This window comes from Arachis stenosperma, chromosome 4 (assembly GCF_014773155.1).
Source record: "Arachis stenosperma cultivar V10309 chromosome 4, arast.V10309.gnm1.PFL2, whole genome shotgun sequence".
NCBI lineage: Eukaryota > Viridiplantae > Streptophyta > Magnoliopsida > Fabales > Fabaceae > Arachis > Arachis stenosperma.
In genome coordinates, this window is record NC_080380.1 from 31,835,482 (window position 1) to 31,842,239 (window position 6,758).

The 6,758-nt window shown below is 37.5% G+C and overlaps 1 non-coding gene across 1 annotated transcript; it reads left to right on the forward strand.

Moving 5' to 3' along the window:
- The first annotated feature begins 2,463 nt into the window (after positions 1–2,463).
- Positions 2,464–2,567, forward strand: LOC130977847 (small nucleolar RNA R71). The gene has a single exon (XR_009085521.1). It is a non-coding gene; the product is annotated as a small nucleolar RNA R71 (small nucleolar RNA).
- Positions 2,568–6,758: the final 4,191 nt, after the last annotated feature.

Below are 6,758 nucleotides of genomic sequence, written 5' to 3' on the forward strand. Positions count from 1 at the left end.
TAGGGAGAGGGGAGAGTATATGTTCGGCCATTTAGGGTGGGAATGGGTGGGAAAATGGTTTTGAATTTTTTAAGGTGGGTGGGGTTTATGGGGAAGAGTGGATGGATGTGAGTGGTGAAGGGGGTAATTGGGAAGAGAGATTGAGGTGATTGGTGAAGGGTGTTAGGAAGTGTGACATGGGAAAGAGTAATCACAAAAATAGGATTAGGAGGTAAGGTGGGAAGGTGGGGATCCTGTGGGGTCCACAGATCCTGAGGTGTCAAGGAATTCCATCCCTGCACCAAATAGGCATGTAAAATGCCATTGCGCACCATTCTGGCATTTAAACACCCATTAGTGCACGTTCTGGGCGTTCAACGCCCACATGTAACATGTTTCTGGTGTTGAACGCCAGTTTCATGCTTGTTACTGGCGTTCAGCGCCAGCTTTTCCTCTTAGGCACATTCCTGGCGTTCAGCGCCAGAATGTTGCTTGTTTCTGGCGTTCAGCGCCAGGTTGATGCTCTGTTCTGGCGTTGAACGCCAGCCAGATGCTTCTTACTGGCGTTGAACGCCAGCCTGTGCTTCCTCTAGGGTGTGATTTTTCTTCTGCTATTTTTGATTCTGTTTTTAATTTTTATATTTTTTTCGTGACTCCTCATGATCATGTACCTAATAAAACACAAAATAACAACAAAATAAAATAAATAGAAATTAGATAAATAAAATTGGGTTGCCTCCCAACAAGCGCTTTTTTAATGTCAATAGCTTGACAGTGGCTCTCATGGAGCCACAAAGGTGATCAGGTCAATGTTGTATAGTCCCAACACCAAACTTAGAGTTTGTATATGGGATCTTAACACCAAACTTAGAGTTTGGTTGTGGACTCCCAACACCAAACTTAGAGTTTGACTGTGGGGGCTCTTCCTGACTCTGAATTGAGAGAAGCTCTTCATGCTTACTCTCTTTTGTCACAGAGGGATGGCCATGTGCCTTAAACACAAGGTAGTCCCCATTCAATTGAAGGACTAATTCTCCTCTGTTGACATCTATCACAGCTCCTGCTGTGGCTAGGAAAGGTCTTCCAAGGATGATGCATTCATCCTCTTCCTTCCTAGTGTCTAAGATTATGAAATCAGCAGGGATGTAAAGGCCTTCAACCTTTACTAACACGTCCTCTACTATTCCATAAGCTTGTCTCAATGACTTGTCTGCCAATTGTAATGAGAACAAGGCAGGTTGTACCTCAATGATCCCCAGCTTCTCCATTACAGAGAGTGGCATAAGATTTATCCCTAATCCCAGATCACACAGAGCTTTTTCAAAGGTCATGGTGCCTATGGTACAAGGTATTAAGAACTTGCCAGGATCTTGTTTCTTTTGAGGTAGAATTTGCTGAATCCAGGTATCAAGTTCATTAATGAGCAAGGGAGGTTCACTTTCCCAAGTCTCATTACCAAACAACTTGGCATTCAGCTTCATGATAGCTCCTAAATATTGAGCAACTTGCTCTCCAGTCACATCTTCATCCTTTTCAGAGGAAGAATAGTCTTCAGAGCTCATGAATGGCAGAAGGAGATTTAATGGAATCTCTATGGTCTCTATATGAGCCTCAGATTCCTTTGGATCCTTAATAGGAAATTCCTTCTTGCTTGAGGGACGTCCCAGGAGGTCTTCCTCACTAGGATTTTCATCCTCCTCCTCCCTTGTGCATTCGGCCATATTGATTATATCAATGGCCTTGCACTCTCCTTTTGGATTCTCTTCTGTATTGCTTGGGAGAATACTGGGAGGAGTTTCAATGACTTTCTTACTCAGCTGGCCCACTTGTGCCTCCAGATTTCTAATGGAGGATCTTGTTTCACTCATGAAACTGAAAGTGGCCTTTGACAGATCAGAGACTAGATTGGCTAAATTAGAAGTGTTTTGTTCAGAATTCTCTGTCTGTTGCTGAGAAGATGATGGGAAAGGCTTGCTATTGCTCAGCCTATTGTGTCCACCATTGTTAAAGCCTTGTTGAGGCTTTTGTTGATCCTTCCATGAGAAATTTGAATGATTTCTCCATGATGAGTTATAGGTGTTTCCATAAGGTTCACCCATGTAATTAACCTCTGCCATGGCAGGGTTCTCAGGATCATAAGCTTCTTCAGAAGCTGCCTATTTAGTACTGTTGGATGCATGTTGCCATCCATTCAAATTTTGAGAGATCATGTTGACCTGTTGAGTCAACACTTTGTTCTGAGCCAATATGGCATTCAGAGCATCAATTTCAAGAACTCCTTTCTTCTGAGGTATCCCATTATTCACGGAATTTCTCTCAGAAGTGTACATGAATTGGTTGTTTGCAACCATGTCAATGAGTTCTTGAGCCTCTTCAGGCATTTTCTTTGGGTGAATAGATCCACCTGCAGAATGGTCCAATGACATTTTCGAAAATTCAGATAGACCATAATAGAATATATCTAATATGGTCCATTCTGAAAACATGTCAGATGGACATCTTTTGGTCAGTTGCTTGTATCTTTCCCAAGCTTCATAGAGGCATTCACCATCTTTTTGCTTGAAGGTCTGAACATCCACTCTAAGCTTGCTCAGCTTTTGAGGAGGAAAGAATTTATCCAAGAAGGCAGTGACCAACTTATCCCAGGAGTCCAGGCTATCCTTAGGTTGTGAATCCAACCATATTCTAGCTCTGTCTCTTACAGCAAAAGGGAAAAGCATGAGTCTGTAGACTTCAGGATCAACTCCATTTGTCTTTACAGTCTCACAAATCTGCAAGAACTCAGTTAAAAACTGGTAAGAATCTTCAGATGGAAGTCCATAAAACTTGCAGTTTTGTTGCATTAAAGCAACTAGCTGAGGTTTCAGCTCAAAGTTGTTGGCTCCAATGGCAGGAATGGAGATGCTTCTTCCATCAAATTTGGACGTTGGCTTTGTGAAGTCACCAAGCATTCTCCTTGCATTATTATTATTTTCGGCTGCCATCTCCTTCTCTTGTTCGAAAATTTCAGAAAGGTTGTTTCTGGATTGTTGTAATTTAGTTTCTCTTAGTTTCCTTTTCAGAGTCCTTTCAGGTTAAGGATCAATTTCAACAAGAGTGCCTTTTTTCCTGTTCCTGCTCATATGAAAGAGAAGAAAACAAGAAAAGAAAGAGGAATCCTCTATGTCACAGTATAGAGATTCCTTTATGTTAGTAGAAAAAGAAAGGGGGGGAATAGTGAAGAAGAATGGTTCGGATTTTTAGATGAAGAGAGGTGAAGAGAAGTGTTTAGTAAATAAATAATTAAATAGCATAAGAAAAGAGAGGGAGAATTTAGAAAATAATTTTGAAAAAGGGGTTAGTATTTTTGAAAATTAGAGAGGAAAGAGTAGTTAGGTGGTTTTGAAAAAGATAAGAAACAAACAAAAAGTCAAATAGTTAGTTGAAAAAGATATTAAAATCAAATTTTAAAAAGATAAGAAGATAAGAGGTTAGATAAGATATTTTAAAATCAAATTTTGAAAAAGATAAAATTTCGAAAAAGATAAGATATAAAAGATAAGATAAGATATGTTTGAAAAAGTTTTAATTTTTAAAATGACTTAACTAACAAGAAACTACAAGATAAGATTCTAGAATTTAAAGATTGAACCTTTCTTAACAAGAAAGTAACAAACTTCAAATTTTTGAATCAATCACATTAATTGTTAGTGTAATTTCTAAAATTAGCTATAAAGATAAGAAAAAGATTTTGAAAAATAATTTTTAAAATTTTTGAAAATAAGAAAAAAAATGAAAAAGATATGATTTTTGAAAAAGATTTTGAAAAGATAGGATTTTTAAAATTGAAAATTTGACTTGTCTTGTAAGAAACAACTAATTTTTAAAAATTTTTGACCAAGTCAACCCAAAATTTCGAAAATTTGGAGGGAAATAAGGAAAAGATATTTTTTATTTTTGAATTTTTAATGATGAGAGAGAAAAACACAAACATGACCCAAAACATAAAAATTTTGGATCAAAACACAAGATGCATGCAAGAACACTATGAATGTCAAGATGAACACCAAGAACACTTTGAAGATCATGATGAACATCAAGAACATATTTTTGAAAAATTTTTGATGCAAAGAAAACATGCAAGACACCAAACTTAGAAATCTTTAATGCATGGACTCTAACAAACAAAAAGTGCATATGAAAAACAACATAAGACACAAAACAAGAAAACATCAAGATCAAACAAGGAGACTTGTCAAGAACAACTTGAAGATCATGAAGAACACTATGAATGCATGAAGTTTGCGAAAAAAGCAAGAAAAAATTTTTAAAGCATGCAATTGACACCAAACTTAAAGATTGACTCAAGACTCAAACAAGGAACACAAAATATTTTTTATTTTTATGATTTTTTTTAATTTTTTTGGATTTTTATTAATTTTTTCGAAAATAATGTTAGGAAAAACGAAAAAGAAAAGAAAAATTTTGAAAAAGATTTTTGAAAAGAAAATTACCTAATCTGAGCAACAAGATGAACCGTCAGTTGTCCATACTCGAACAATCCCCGGCAACGGCGCCAAAAACTTGGTGGACGAAATTGTGATCCTCTTTGTATTTGCATGAGATTTATTTAATGGCTATTGGCTATGTGTGGACACAACTCCATTCAACTTAACCAGCAAGTGTACTGGGTCATCCAAGTAATACCTTACGTGAGTAAGGGTCGATCCCACAGAGATTGTTGGTATGAAGCAAGCTATGGTCACCTTGTAAATCTCAGTTAGGAAGATTAAATGGTTATGGGTTTCGAAAAATTAATAATAAATAGAAAATAAAAAGGGATAGAAATACTTATGTAAATCAATAGTGGGAATTTCAGATAGGCGTGTGGAGATGCTGGAATCCTTTCGAATCTCTACTTTCTTATTGCTTTCATCCAATCCTTCTTACTCCTTTCCATGGCAAGCTGTATGTAGGGCATCACCGTTGTCAATGGCTACATCCCATCCTCTTAGTGAAAATGTTCCTATGCTCTGTCACAGCACGGCTAATCATCTGTCGGTTCTCAATCAGGTTGGAATAGAATCCCTTGATTCTTTTGCGTTTGTCATCACGCCTAGCCTTCAGGAGTTTGAAGCTCGTCACAGTCATTCAATCCCAGAATCCTACTCGGAATACCATAGACAAGGTTTAGATCTTCCGGATCCTCATGAATGCCGCCATCTATCTAACTTATACCACAAAGATTCTGTTGGGGAATCTAAGAGATATGCGCCCGGCCTAAGGTAGAACGGAAGTGGTTGTCAGTCACGCGCGTTCATAGGTGAGAATGATGATGAGTGTCACGAATCATCACATTCATCAAAGTGTTGTGCAACGTATATCTTGGAATAAGAATAAAAGAGAATTGAATAGAAAGTAATAATAATTGTATTGAAACTTGAGGTACAGCAGAGCTCCACACCCTTAATCTATGGTGTGCAGAAACTCCACCGTTGAAAATACATAAGTGAAAGGTTCAGGCATGGCCGAATGGCCAGCCCCCTGAATGATCAAGAGACCGAATAATCAAAGGCTAAACAGTCAAAAGATTAAACTGTCAAAAGATGTCTAATACAATAGTAAATCATCCTATTTATACTAGACTAGCTACTAGGGTTTACATGAGTAAGTAATTGATGCATAAATCTACTTCCGGGGCCCACTTGGTGTATGCTTGGGCTGAGCTTGATCTATCTACGAGCTGAGACTTTTCTTGGAGTTGAACTCTAAGTTATAACGTGTTTTGGGCGTTCAACTCCGGATCATGACGTGTTTCTGGCGTTTAACTCCAGACAGCAGCATGTACTTGGCGTTCAACGCCAAGTTACGTCGTCAATTTCCGAATAAAGTATGGACTATTATATATTGCTGGAAAGCTCTGAATGTCTACTTTCCAACGCCATTGAGAGCGCGCCATTTGAAGTTCTTTAGCTGCAGAAAATCTATTTTGAGTGCAGGGAAGTCAGATTCCAACAGCATTAGCAGTCCTTTTGTCAGCCTTTTTCAGAGTTTTGCTCAAATCCCTCAATTTCAGCCAGAAATTACCTGAAATCACAGAAAAAACACACAAACTCATAGTAAAGTCCAGAAATGTGAATTTAACATAAAAACTAATGAAAACATCCCTAAAAGTAGCTTGAACTTACTAAAAACTACCTAAAAACAATGCCAAAAAGCGTATAAATTATCCGCTCATCAACAGTCATGTGCATAAAGCTCTATTTCTCGTTATTAGGATAAGACCTATAACATGACAGACACTCAAAGTGTGCAATAAAGCACAGTTAGTCCATTCTCAAGGCTCTATTCAGGATGAACTGCTCTGATTACTCTTTTCTCAAAAGAATTGTTGAAGTTATCATCAAGACTTAAAGAAAAACTTTATGTTTTAAGGAAAAGGAACCATAATGTAACTCCTACTTTTGGTACGATCATGACGTGCTAAAAGTTAGGTGTTACAGCTCTGACTAAGGTAAAAAAGAAAAGTTGAATCTCATTAGAGCTCAAGGAGAGAGAACCCAAATTAAAAGAAGAGCAAAAATCTCACAACAAAGTTTGAAGTCTTGGAAGTATTGCACCTACACTAAAAGAAGCACTCCGCCAAGATGAAGAACAAAGTTATGAGTTCAGATGCTAGGTTCAGTGGATAGAGTTAAAGCTATAATTCATTAATCTCCTTCATATTTTACTGTTTTGTATTTCAGTTTCAATGTATATCTTTGTTAGTTTTCTTTGAGAGGTAAAAGGCAAGAAAGAGA